Source organism: Oratosquilla oratoria, chromosome 13, assembly GCF_046742065.1.
Source record: "Oratosquilla oratoria isolate Oo_2021 chromosome 13, ASM4674206v1, whole genome shotgun sequence".
NCBI classification, from domain to species: domain Eukaryota; kingdom Metazoa; phylum Arthropoda; class Malacostraca; order Stomatopoda; family Squillidae; genus Oratosquilla; species Oratosquilla oratoria.
In genome coordinates, this window is record NC_134789.1 from 22,464,538 (window position 1) to 22,479,871 (window position 15,334).

The following is a 15,334-nucleotide window of genomic DNA, read 5'->3' on the forward strand; positions in this document are numbered from 1 at the left end:
CTTTTGACAAAGTACCACATAAGAAGTTGCTGAAGAAATTAGAAACCGAAGGAGGAATACAGGGCAAACTGCTTAAATGGATGGAGGACTTCTTGCAAGAAAGAAAAATGAGAGTAGTGATAAGAGACAAACACTCAAATTGGGATGAAGTAATAAGTGGTGTTCCACAAGGAACAGTTTTGGCCCCAATAATGTTTGCTATATATATTAATGATATGGATGAAGAAATTTAAAGTTATATGAGCTTCTTTGCAGATGATGGAAAACCATTAAAAAAAGTGAACACAGAAGAAGATTGTGAATCACTACAGAGTGATCTAAATAAAGTCTGGGAATGGAGTAGGAAGTGGGAGATGGAGTTCAATACTAAAAAGTGTAGTATAATGGAATTTGGAAAAAGTAAAAACAGAATAACAGGAGCATATAAATTGGGAGAAGAAGGAATAAAAAAAGTAGAAAATGAAAAGGACCTGGGAGTCATTGTTATGAATAATATGTCACCTGAGAAACAAATAAATAAGATTTTTGGTGAAACTTATAATTTAATGAGAACAATCAAAGTGGCATTTACATACCTGGATGAAGAAATGGTGAAGAAAATACTAATCACTCTGATAAGACCAAGATTGGAATATGCAGCAACGATGTGGTCACCAAGTACAAAAAAATGTATAAAAAAAAAACTTGAAAGAATACAAAGAGCAATTACAAAATTGGTACCAACACTCTCAAAACTATCATATGAAGAGAGACTAGCAAAACTTGAACTACAGACACTAGAGCAAAGAAGAGAGAGAGGAGATTTGATAGCTATTTACAGAATCATGAAAGGCATAGAAATTATTGATAGAGATGATCTAATAAAATGGGATGATAGAAATACAAGAGGACACGGAAAGAAAATCAAGAAAGACAGCTATAGAAGAGATCTGAAAAGGAACAGCTTTCCTCACAGAGTAATACACAGTTGGAACAAGTTAGATGAGAAAGTAGTGTGTGCAAAAACAATACATGAATTTAAAAATAGTTTAGATAAAATGAGATATGAAGACGGGACACCACGAACATAGCTCCCCTTCCCATAAAATACAACTAGGTACAACTAGGTAAATACACACACACACATGTGAACGTGTGCGCATATAAGCACACACGACGGTATCTCCCCTTCCCGTAAAATACAAGTATATAAACACACACACACACACACACACACACACACACACACACACACACACACACACACACACATGGCTCGGTGGCGGATTGGTAAAGCACTGGCCTCACAAGCCAGAGAACCGGGGTTCGATTCCCCGGCCGGGCGGAGATAAGTTGGGTTTGTCTCCATTGACGTGTAACCCCTGTTCACCTAGCAGTGAGTAGGTACGGGACGTTAGTCAAGGAGTTGTGACCTTGCTGTCCCGGTGTGTGGTGTGTGAGTGGTCTCAGACCTACCCAGAGATCGGCAAATAATGAGCTCTGAGCTCACTGCCGTAGGGTGGTGTCTGGCTGTCTCGACAGAGACTGCAGCAGATCTGAGGTGAATGCATACACACACGCACACACACACACACATACACACACACACACCCATGTGAACGTGTACACATATAAGCACACACGACGATATTTCCCCTTACCGTAAAATACAAGGATATAGATACACACACACACACACACACACACACACACACACACACACACACACCTCTCATGGCGCTGTGGTTAGAGCTCTGGCCTGCCACTACGGAGGTCCGGGTTCGATCCTCCCCCGGGGCTGAAATAATATCAGTACCGCAGCGCTGAGGGGTGTTACTCCAACTCTCGTGGGCGGGGAGTTGGGTGTGTGTGTGTGTGCAAGGTCATAGCATTACCCATAGATCGGACCTACGAGCTCTGAGCTCTCTTCCAGGAGGGAAATAGCTGTCGATCACGAGTCCAACACGTGATCCAAAGACCAAGGGAATACACACACACACACACACACACACACATACACACACACACACACACACACACACATACATACACACACACACACACACTCTGATAATAGCAATGCGCTAGAGAGAGAGATAACGGAGGGGGGGGGAATATAATAATTCCAGTCTTCCTTAGCGTTTCACAGTTTTCTTCAGTGTTTCACAAAGAGAAAACGGAAGCAGCCAGATGACGTCAGAAGCTGCGCAGAACGGCTCAAACGGTTAGACCTGGTGTATATAGACCTTGGCTATACCATAACACTCAGAGAGCGGTAAGCGCGTCTCGGCTTGATAATGACGGGACCAATGTCCCACTAATTTACCGGTAAACTTTTACCATTAAGCGAGTATGTACCGCTAAGGTCTCGGTAAGCGCGTCTCGGCTTGGTGGTACTGACGGGACCAGTGTCCCACTAATTTACCGGTAAACATTTGCCATTAAGCGAGTATGTACCGCTAAGGTCTCGTTAAACGCGTCTCGGCTTGGTGGTACTGACGGGACCAGTGTCCCGCTAATTTACCGGTAAACTTTTACCATTAAGCGAGTATGTACCGCTAAGCTCTCGGTAAATTTTTACCATTAAGCGTTGCCGGTAAAATATTTACCGAGACTGTCCCGCGCCATGTTAACTAGTTCCCATTTAAAAGCGGCGTGGCCAGACGTCTTCCTTTAAGGAGGACAGCCCTCCTTTTGAGCACTTTGTCCTCCATCCAGCGCAAACTCACGCCGGACGTGCATTTGTCCTCCTTTCTTGGGGTGTGACAAAAATAAATGAATAAACAAATAGATAAATAAAAAAAAATAAAGAATATATAAATAAATAAATAGATAAATAACGTTAGGTATACAATAATGCCGTACAATTAAATTATGTGGGAGTACCTAGGCCAAGGTCAACGTCGGAACTCGGCAGCCGAAGTAGACAGGAACTGCAGAGGACCAACGTTGTGAACGTGTAATTGCATGATTCATATCTCATACATTGGGCTGCAGTCCTGAGGTGGCCACAGTGCAGTGTGGTTTGGCAATTAATTTATGAGGTTAAGGAGTCTGAAAATGCCGAAAAGAAAGACTTTGTTTAACTCTGACTGAGCCAATGAGTTTGGATTCACAGCTAACAGCAGAAAGGATGAGTTTCATGCTTTTTGTAAACTGTGTCGTTGTGATGTGGAGATAGGAGGTAAGGGGGAGAGTGTAGTTGAATGACATGCAGCCACAGACAAACATAGACTTAACACTCGCAGTGCTGGCACCTCGTCACTGCTATCATTTGTTTCCTCAGCTCGATCATCTCAGGATGACAAAATCACAGCTGCAGAACTTTGTAAAGTGTATCATACTGTGAAACATCACCAATTCACCAGTCATAGAGGAGCATTGACTGTGCAGTGAAAGTTAACAGAGAGCGGGCGATACTAAATCGTGCCCAAACGTGCCCAACCGTGCCCTAACGTGCCCAAACTTTACCTATGTTATGTGCGTGATGAGAACTTAAGATTTTATCCTGGCGTAATAATGATTAAAGTAATAGTTCATTCTTGTAGTATGATATTATTGCGAAAAATTCTGTATCGTTTGATTAATTTCTTTCAAAAAGTGCTACCCGCGCTTAGCAAAGAGTGTAAAATTCATGCTGAACATTAAGCCTCTTTTGTTTGGCTGCTTGGTTCCTTGTTTTGCACAATTAATGTCAATTAGTCGAGCTTGTCTAAACAATTACTCCATTGTGCTAGTCAGGTCCCAATAGCCAAATTTGTTTGGCATTTTTTAATCTTGTAAATAAACTATCTTGTTCTTATATACACACCGGAATCTCAAATGTAAGGTCTGTAGTGGATGTCGTTATTCAGGCCCGTAGGAGCCGGGGGGCTGGGGCGGCTATCCCTCGCCCCATGGGAAAATTGACGAAAATTTTGAAATATGAACGGAATTTTTGCGTTTTCATGCCACGCTCCAGTGCCACAAGCCATCTTGCGGCGCCTTACGGAACTTGCAGCCAAAACAAAGATGGCGACCGAGAGAAAATTCATCGGGAGTGTCAAAGACTTTGCATCAAAATATCTCTGCAGAATTTGAATCAAACTGGTTCAAATTCTCCAAAATCATACTTTATACTATTTTGAATAGTTTGAGAGCATAAATCTTTGGTTTCAATTGATTGGTGTCGTTTGGGCACGGTTTCGCTACCGAGGAGCCACTATATACCTAGTGACTCCTCGGTAGCGAAAGGTGTGACATGTGGAAGAACCAAAGCAAAAGCTCTGTGTGAAAATATTTTAGCACCATATTCTGTACAGAAGCACGTGGAATATGTAAAAGAACACGACTTGCACTTTTCGATAGCAACTGATGCTTCAAACAAAGGTGCAACAAAATGTTTCCCAATTCTTTTGAGATACTTTAATTGTGAGGAGGGAGTGCAACATTTGTTACTTGACTTTTACACTGATAATGATGAATCATCAGAAGCTATCACAAATGAGTTGTTGTCTAAGTTAGAAGTGTCAATAAAGTGTCAGCATACACAACTGACAATGCAACTGTAAACTATGGAAAATACAATAGTGTTGACCAGAAACTGAAACTGGCCCAAAACAACACTATTGCTGATAACTGTTTGGCTCATGTTTTGCACAATGCAACAAGATTTGCCGCTGGAAAACTGGACATTGATGTTGAAAAGATTGTGCTCAAGGTGTACAGCCATTTCAGCATCTCAGCAAGCAGAACACAACAGTTGAAGGAGTTCTGCGAATTTGTGGAGTCTGACGAATGCAATCTATTGCGACATGTTGTAACTAGATGGCTATCTCTTTTGTCATCAATTGACAGAATACTGAAGTACTGGAAAGCCCTAAAAAGTTATTTTTAGAGCTTATGAGAAGAGGAATGTCCCAAGGTTCTGTGGAAGTGCTTCGGAGATGAAAGAAATGACTCTGAAGTGTCAGAGATCTATTTCCTCTTCCTCAGTCACTCTCTCAAATTGTTCTCAGACACTATCGAAGCACTAGAAGCCAAATCATTCAGCATAATTTCAGTATATAAGCTAATGACTGACCTGAAACACAACCTCGACAGAAGAATGAAGGATTTGTTTTTTGGGTATTTAGTAAACACCAAGCTTTGCCAGCTTACTCCAGACGTGGCTAAGAAATGTAAAACAAACTTCACTGTTTTTCTATGAAATGGCCAGAAAGTACTTAAGTGACAGATATGACTTCTCTGAAAACAGTTTTCACAATAAAGTATCAAAATTGGGCCTGACAAGTGATGTATCTTTTGGAGAATTCAGTGATGCAGTCGAGACCTGTAACCTTCCAGATATTAATATGGATGATTTGTATGAAGAGTATGGGATTGTGGACGCAATTATTAATACTCCTGAAATGGTAGATTGCCACAGTGATGAACGCTATCTCAAACTGTTCAGTAAATATAAATCTGAGTTCCCATTCACAAACCTGAAGAAAGTGAGTGCTTATATATTCTCCATTCCATGCAGTAATGCTCACTAGGAGCGAGTTTTTTCAGCTTGGAGGAACTAGAGAAACCGTTTGGAAGTGGACACGGTCAAGGCAGAGCTTCAAATCTGTATCAACCTCTCAGAAGAATGCACAGCTATGTACAAAATATCTCTGGCCAACAAGAAACTATTGGAGATGGCCAGCAGAGGGCAGAAATACAATAAATAAATAAATAAACCTCCAGGCAATCAAGGTGAGGATACAACTAGGTTTTGTATGTGTTGTAACTTAATAAGAAATACAGGTATTTGTTTTTTGTCGGTTTCATTGGAAGTGAAAAATATTATTAACTTTCAGTTGATTATATATATATATATATATATATATATATATATATATATATATATATATATATATATATATATATATATTACATTGCACTAAATTCTAATGTCGTAACACATTGGTAAGATTCAAACTTAGAACCCACTGTTGGTGGAAAAAGATAAAAAGTGAGATGAGTGTTCCTGTATATTTCGACCACTCTCTGTGGTCCTCTTCAGCAGAATGATTACAAAGGTATAGTACAAGAATTTATACATAGTAATGAGGTACATGAAGGGGGACATGGGAAGACACAGGTGAATATACCCTAGGTAGGGTGATCGTTGTTGGAACCAATAATGTTTGAACATATTTTATTAACTGCTAATGATGTAATACAGTCCGGAATCCAATGACCTTTTGAGATGTTGAAATTCGAGACATCTTTGATGAAAGAAGATTCTATTATTTTTCTCTTGAAGCTACAATTTGATTTGAAAATTATATCTGCGTTGTCACAGTCTATGCGGTGGTCTTTGTTGAATGAGTGAGGAAACACTGCAGAGTTCTCGTATGCATATTTAACCGAGTTTTTGTGTTCTTTAATCCTGGTGGTGAGGTTTCGTCCGGTTTGACCCCAGTACACTTGATCACAGTCCTTGCATGGTAATCTATAAACTCCTGGGTTGTTATTATCTTGGGTTCTTCTATGGACATTAACCACTAGAAAATAGGCTGTTGGGATAATTAAATGTGAATTTGATTTGTTCAGGAGGAAGTAGTTTAGAAACTTTGTGGATAGAGTCATGGTATGGTAATTTTATACATTTTTTGTCCCAATTGTGTATGTTATGAGTGTTGGAGTTATCTTTATAATGGCTGGTTTTTGCTTTACTAAGGGCTTTGAGTAAGAACCAGTCTGGATATCCTATTTTCTTTAGTTGTGAGCTTACTTCCTCTAGTTCTTGTTCAAGGTACTGTGGACTACATAGTCTAAGGGCTCTTAGGTACAGACCTGAAGCGACACATTATTGGTTCCAACAACGATCACCCTACCTAGGGTATATTCACCTGTGTCTTCCCATGTCCCCCTTCATGTACCTCATTACTATGTATAAATTATTGTACTATACCTTTGTAATCATTCTGCCGAAGAGGACCACAGAGTGGTCGAAATATACAGGAACACTCATCTCACTTTTTATCTTTTTCCACCGACAGTGGGTTTTAAGTTTAATATATATATATATATATATATATATATATATATATAAATATATATATAACATATATATATATATATATATTACTCCTCCAGTCCTCCGGCACTCTACCTTCTCTCCAGCAAACATTAAATAACCTCACCAACCATTCCACCATCACTGTACCTCCCTTTTCCAGACATTCCGCATGGCATCCATCCAGACCAGGTGCCTTACCTGCTTTCATCATCTTAACAACTGCCTTCACCTCATCCTTCCTTATTTCTCCTCCATTCTCCTCATTCATCACTCTCATTTTCTTCGCACTTCCCACTACAGCAATCTTTCCTTCCCTATCCTCCTTCACATTTAGCAACTCCCTAAAATATTCTGCCCATCTTCCCCTTACTGCCTTCTCTTCCATTATCATCTCTCCATCTGCACCTTTTACCTTTTCTTCTCTACTTGATTCGCCTCCTCTTCCTCTCTTAATTTCTTTCCAAAACATCTTTTTATTACTTTCAAAATTTTCTGTCAAACTCTTACCCCATTTCACATCTGCTCTCCCCTTTGCAACCTTTACCTTTTGCTTTACTTCTCTTTTCTTTTCTTTGTACCTCTCATATGACTCCCTCGTCCTATTTTGTAACCAAATTGTGAAAGCTCGCTTCTTCTCTTCTACAACCTTCTTTGTTTCCTCATCCCACCATTCACTACCCTTCCTTCTATTTCCCCCTGTCCTTCTTGTTCCACACACCATCCTTGCACACTTTATGACTCCCTCCTTGAAACATCCCCATTCCTCCTCCACACCCAGCTCTACTCTACCCTTTACTCCCTCCCACTCCTCCTTCAGCTTCTTTCCGTACTCCTTCTCCTTTTCCTTTTCATTCAAAGAGTTCACTCTAAGAACCTTCCTACCTATTGTCTCTTTCCTCTTTCTCCATCTATCCTCCACTTTCAACTTACCTTCCACCAAAAAATGATCTGATATTCCCCCACCCTCTCCCCTTAGCACATATACATCCTTAACTCTTCCTATCATAATCCTATTTACCACTACATAATCCATTAGCGCTCTATCTACCACCCTTCCCTCCACCACCCTCTCCCATGTGTACTTATGCTTGGCTTTCTTCCGAAACACTGTATTTGCTATCATCAACTCTCTTTCTAGACACATTTCCACCATCAACTCTCCACTACGATTCTTTCCTGGAACTCCACATTTCCCAACCACTCCATCGATTGGACCATTTCCTACCCTAGCATTAAGGTCTCCCAGTACTATTACATTGACATTTCTTCCTAAATCCTCTATGCACTCATTTAGACCTATCCAAAAGGCCTCCCTTTCTTCTACACTCTTCTCACTGCCTGGCCCATATGCACTTACAAAGACCCACATCTCCTTCCCCAGTTTCACCTTCATCCACATTATCCTTGAGGAAACCTCCTTCCACTCCACTACCCGCTTACCTATCTCTTCACTTACTAGAATAACCACCCCTTCCCTCCCTCGCCCTCTCTTCACTCCTGATAACCTCCCACTTACACTTCCAAACTTACACTCACTCTTCCCTTTCAACTTAGTTTCACTCAAAGTCAACACATCCATCTTTCTTTTCACAAACATACTACCTATCTCTTCCCTTTTACTCTCATCTGTACCACATCCACACACATTAAAAGACCTAAACCTTAGGGTGCTGGCCCGAGAACTTCCAGCCCCTTTTATGCCTTCTCTTTTTCTTTTAGGAATTTCCCTTGTGGGGCTACAAGGAGAAGGATGCCTAGTCCCAATCCCCGTCCCTTTCTTCTCGCCTCTTACGATCCAAGTGGGAATACTTGGTGGCAGTATTCTTTTCCCCCACCACAGGGAATTCCCCCATCACAGAAAAAGAATACTCAGAGAAATGGTACAGGACAGCAACAAGGGGTTGGAGGACAACATAACGGAGGGACAGTCGTAGTATAAAAGTGTCATAATTTCTCTATGAACAGAGTTTTCCTCTATCATAGACAAAATGATGTGTGGCTCTGGTCCGTAGGGGCGCCCCATATAGACCCTAAAGTATCAACTGCATGCTACTTTGCCACAATAACAAGCAGCCAATACCCCAGGAGTGCCTGTATAGTTCCTCTTTACAAGGGAAAAGGGGACAAGTGTGAATGTAGTAGTTTCAAAGGGATTAGCTTGTTAAGTGTAGTTGGGAAGGCTTATGGGAGGATCTTGATTGAGAGGATTAGGAGAGGAACAGAAGGAGTAATTGGTGAGGAACAGTGTGGATTTAGGACAGGTAGAGGTTGTGTAGATCAGATCTTTGTGGTAAGACAGATATGTGAGAAAGCTATAGGAAAGGGAAGGATGTTTTTTGGTCTTTTATGGATCTGGAAAAGGGTTATGATAGGGTAGACAGGAAGGCACTGTGGGAGGTTATGCAGATATACGGGATAGGAGGAAAGCTTCTGGGAGCTGTCAAGAATTTTTATGAGAGTAGTAGAGCTTGTGTCAGGATAAGAAATGGAGAGAGTGAGTGGTTTGAGGTAAATGTGGGACTTCGTCAAGGATGCGTTATGTCGCCCTGGCTGTTCAACATATACATGGATGGGGTGGTGCGAGAGGTAAATGCAAGGGTAGTGGGCAAGGGATTGGAGATGGTTAAAGAAAATGGAGAAAAGTGGGAGGTGAGCCAGCTGTTGTTTGCTGACGACACTGCGCTTGTGGCAGGATCAGAGGAGGGATTGAGGAAGTTGGTGGCAGAGTTTGGGAGAGTATGTGATAGAAGAAAGCTAAAGATAAATGTGGGTAAAAGTAAGGTGATGAGATGCACAAGGGGTGAAAGTGGCAGTAGACTGGAAGTGAGCATTAAGGGAGAGCGACTGGAGGAAGTGGATAGTTTTAGATACTTGGGTGCAAATGTGGCAGGGAAAGGTGGAGTGAAAGTGGAGGTAGAATGTAGATTGAAAGAAGCGAGTAAATGCCTTGGTGGATTGAAGAGTGTAATGAGGAATAGACATTTGGGAATGGATGCTAAGAGGAGACTGTATGAAGGAGTGATTGTGCCAACAGCACTGTATGGAGCAGAAACATGGAACATAAGAGAAGAGAGAAGGAGTTTGAATGTGTTTGAGATGAGGTGTCTGAGAAGTATGATGGGGGTTACTAGGCTAGATAGAGTGAGAAATGAGGAGGTGAGGAGGAGAACAGGGGTGAAAAAGGATTTGGGAGATAGGGTTGATGAAAGAATATTAGGATGGTTTGGACACATGGAAAGAATGAGTGAAGAAAGACTAGTAAAATAGGTGTGGAAGGCAGATGTGGAGGGAGTGAACATGAGGGGACGTCCTAGGATGAGATGGATGGATGGGGTGAAGGGGGCTTTGGGGAAGAGGGGAATGTCTGTTGAGGAAGGACGGGAGAGGACAGAAGTCAGGGGTGAATGGAGAATGGTTGTATATGGATGATGTTGTGATTGCATGAGGTGGAATGGGTGGGGGGATGGGGGGTGAGGTAGTATGCGTGAGCAAAATTTGACGCAGCCCAAAGGGATTTCTCCCCGTCCTCTCATTTTGTGCAATGGGGGGACGGAGAGGGGGGTCGCCGATTTAATGAAGCGGCCTTTCTGTGGATGTGCTGTGTCTTGCGACACTGCTTCTGACCCAGGGCAGTGGACAAGGTGCAGGGATGACCCGTCATTCAGGAGGTGCTAAGATGGGAGGGAGGGTGGAGGGGTGTGGAGTGTATTCAGGGATGGAATGGGTGGGAATGATTTTATGCCTTTTTCTTCTCGGCTACCCCACTTGTAAGGGGAAAAAAGCCTTGGTATATGTATGTATGTATATTACTGTATATTATAATCATCGATATGCAGTGTCCTTCTTTTTGGAAATTTGGTAATGGCCCCCCTAATTAAAATTGTTTTTCTCGGCACTTTCTTTAATTTCTCAAAAAATTAATATTATTTCTGTAATCACCATACGAAACTATATTAATTGTGAAAGTTTCATAAAAAAATTCCGCGTGTCGCCAAACGGAAAAGACCCATATATATATATATATATATATATATATATATATATATATATATATACTTTTTTTTTTTCTTAACATTTTACCTATAGCACCGGTAGGCATATGGGGTATGTTTAGTGCTTCCTTCGCCCGTTCGCGATACAGGCAATATTTTTATGGTGACGACGTTACAAAACTTAAGTTGTGACTTCACACCATAATAGGATGAATTTTCTTTAAAGATTTAAGTCATAAAGGCGACTCGAACTTGGGACGTCACTACTGCCTCACGAGTCTTTTACTGTAAACTACCGGTAATCCCGGTAACGGCATTGTTTTTTACCGGTAAATCCGGTACTGAAATTAGCGGTATTTGCCCAGCACTACCCCATACTTCCCTTTTTTTCATGGCGGACGACCGAAAAGCAAACTTGTTTACTAAAGGCTCGGTCCCACAGAATTATGGGTGAAATACGATTGAATCGAGGATGCTAATTTTGCTGGGTTCCAGCCGTCCGCAATCATCCGCAGCAAAAATGGACTTTTTTCCGCAATACTGTGCGGATATGAACCGTATGGTTTACACATGTATTGAGAATGTGTCGCTGATGTATTACGAACAAAAACGGAAAGCATTGCGGAAGCCGTCCGGGGGTGAAAAATACCGTTATATCAGGCCGGATGTAACGAGAGTATTGTGGGTATAAAACGGATACAATGCGGAAAATAGCGTAGTTTTTGCATATGTATTGCGAAAGCAGAGCGGATGCATTGCAAACAAAGCGAAAGAATATCGAACCATTTGCGGAAGCATGGATGATGTAGAGCGGATGTATCCCGGAGATTGCGGATACAATGCGCATGTGTGGCATTTGGGTTGCGGAGGTTTAAAACAGGGCGGGCGCTCCGTTTCTCACCAGTACGCCAGCCAACTTGGAAGGAGGAAGATGTCCACCCAACCTCTCAAGATGCCTCAGAAGAGGCAGCTGAGATGTCCCACAACTCCACCGTCAAGAAGAGGGTCACGCCCTTGGATTTTGGGTCAACTGCTGCTCCTACCCCAGCCCCTACGCAGAAGCCAATAAAGAAAATGAAGAAGCAGCGTGCAACTGTAGTTCCAGAGAACGAGTCCGCCCCACCCCAGGACCAAACAGCCATCCAGCTTGCACCCAGGGACCAGCCACCTCCACCCAGGGACCAGCCTTCTCCAGCCAGGGAATCTCCCGAAGACGAATCTCCTTCAGGCAGCGACGACCGTGAAGAGCCTCCTTCAGCCATGGACGGTCCAGAAGTCCAGCCTCCTCCAGCCAGGGCGCCTGGTGACCAGCATGAAAAAGACTCCGCCCCTGACGATCCTCCCTCCCAGCTCTCCCAAGGCACTGGCAAGGGCAATTGCAAGTCAAAGAAGCCCCGGAAGAACTTTCAGCTGACGCCAGAGCAGGAGGACAATCTTCTGGAATAGTTGAGGGAAAATGAGCTCCCCTGGCGCCGGGGGCACATGCAATTCAAGGACGTCCAGAAGAAAAGCCTGTGCGAGAAGAAGGCGCAGGAGTTTGGCCTTACAATGGGACCTTTCGCAGTGAGCGATTTGATACCAGACACCACCAGATTTTGTAATTCTTGCCGGAAAATAAATACTTTTTTGGGCAAGTTTTATAAGCTTACAGAGGTGTATCGTTGTACATTATTGTGTCTGAAATTTAAGTCAATTAATTTCATGATTGCAAACGGCATATAGCATTGTTTGAGCCTCTATTTATAATTACAGATGATATTCGTAAAACAGCCTATAATTGTATGAAGCCAAGCAATTTGTCATTTTCTACCGACTTCAATGGACGTATACTGATATATACTTTCATTTGAATGCACCAAGCAATAAACAAATCCATGTAATGTATAGAAAATATAATTTTGCATCGAAGACTTAATTTTTCCGGTACGATTAACATTTGTCTTTCTCTTATTTTTTCTTAAATCTGACGTGCAGTTTGCCACGGCACACGTAAAATTAGTCATATTTGTTTGAAAGTAGCTCCCAGCAGATCTAAGAGGCTATTCTTTACACAAATGTCGCTATCTTCGTACGTCCGCCACCACTGTTGTTATCTTTTATCTCACTGATTATCTTCATATACAGGACGTGACAGCAATATCCATTATTTTTCAATACTCTAAGATAAAATGCACAAACCGAAATCAACATCCTCTTATTTTTACTGCTCATACTTACTTCAGTAAAAATAATTACCTATTTTTAGTTTTACCTTATAATTAAATTAATAAGCCTTATCACACACCAGTAAGTAAAATTATAACATTAAGAGTCATGTTTTTAATTTCAAATACATTTATGCAGCAATTTATGTCGTATCTTTTTTTGAATATCGGTTTCCAAATTAGCTAAGTCACCCCTTTACCTCGTGAAATCCGAGACAATTGAAAATTCTAGCGCTAATAGGAATCTACGAGCCTGACTGCGAAAGGTCCCATTGAGCATCTCCAGGGCTGGTGAAGCTGCACAAGGTTAAGAGTGGCCAGGCAACGAAGAAGCTGACTGACCGAGAGATGTACGTCTTGCAGAAGTACAGCTTCTACGAGGGACAGCTACGCCACCAGTCCACAGCGCCACTAAAACCGGTGAGTAATGTTTTCAAAGTTGTTTTTCATTATTGTTAGTAATGTTTTCAAAATGATAGATCATAATTGTTTATAGCAATATTTTCAAAAATATTTGTACGGTTTTCAAAATTATTTTTCAAAACTTTTTATTAATGTTTTCCAATTTGTCTGTCATAATTCTTAGTAATGTTTTCCAAATTATTCTTCATAATTTCTTCATCTTTCTTGCCTTCTTGTAAACTCAAGGAATTCATCCCTTTTCAGCTTGCTCGGGACGTGGAGGCAGACGCTCTAGGACAGTTGTCGGATATTGGTGACTTGGATGCTGGTGATGGACCTGTTGGTGATGGTGCTGCAGATGCTGGCCTGCCAACAAACCCCGAATTGGACCAGGGCCAGTTTCTCTCCCAGCTTGAGAGGGGCGCTGTCAAGAAGTTCAGGACTCCCAAGCGCCCAGCCGGTGGCACCAGGAGGAGGACTGCCACGGATGAGGAAGACATTCTAAAGGACATCCGGGACAGCATGAAAGTCAGCACTGAACTGCTGTCTCAGCTAGTGCACAAGAGTGACCAGGGAGCCCTTCATCACGTACCTGTCAGAGACTTTGAGGACACTCCCCGAGGATCAGTACCACGTGGTGATGAAGCATATCACATCTCTCCTCAACAATCTTCCTCATCCTGCGGCAACTCCTGTGCAGCACCAGTGGCAGTATTCAAAGCCACTGCAGTACCCATTCAGCCAGTCCGTGAACTACTCGCAGCAGCAGCACCCCCTCCAAACACCGACCTTCCAGCAGGCACCCAGCACCACCTCCCTCCAGACAACCCAGGAGTCGACGCAGCCCCAGTACACGCTGATGACACGGTCGACGAGCACCCCATCTACCAGTAGTGCCCCAGGAGTTGCCTCTACCCCGTCTCTTCAACCCTGGTCGGTGCCAACGACGTGCTGAATATGTCACTAGGGGGCATCAACCTCAGTGGTATAGCTGATGTCGCCAATAGCTCCTTCAGATCCATTGGGAACCTCAATACGCCAGGACTTGCCACCCCCCGGGGAGATGGAGCACCGGAGTAGTGTCAGCAAATGTATTTTTCCATTTCAAATGTATTTCCTGCTGTAATTATATTTCATTCTATTAATAAAGATGTATTTTTTCCTTTTCAATTTCTGTGTTTGATTTCTATTTGTCCGTTGGCCATTTATTAATTGATATTAGACTGTCACAGAATAATTAAGAGGCTATTACCACCTATCATTGAATAATGAACTATCACTGAATAATTAAGAAGCTATTGCCACCTATAATTGAATAATGAACCATAGTGAATTAAGAAACTATACCCAAATAAGAAACTAGTATTGAGGTGGTGGCCCCCTTATATATTGATAGAAAAATATATTGAATAACAAACGATTATTGAAATGTGGATAGAAAAACATACAAAGTGAACTTAGATTTATTGCAATATTTCACAAGAAAAACATTTCCACAAAAATACAAGTTACAATGCAGAACAAAAGATAAATATAACACTCCTAGACATATTTGCAAATACAAAGAAGACATAAGTAAAATAAATTAATTGCCAAATTTCTAATGCAAACAACTTCAGGGCACAATGTCCATACAGTCCAAACATTTCCTCTATTACACACCCACCATCCCATCCTGCCATGGAACGGCACCAGCTGGGGAGTTGCACCAGTGCTTCAGTAGG

General features: G+C 42.0%; 1 pseudogene; it reads left to right on the forward strand.

The window, feature by feature from the left end:
• Positions 1-11,554: 11,554 nt before the first annotated feature.
• LOC143032195 (uncharacterized) lies at positions 11,555-14,723 on the forward strand (annotated as a pseudogene).
• Positions 14,724-15,334: the final 611 nt, after the last annotated feature.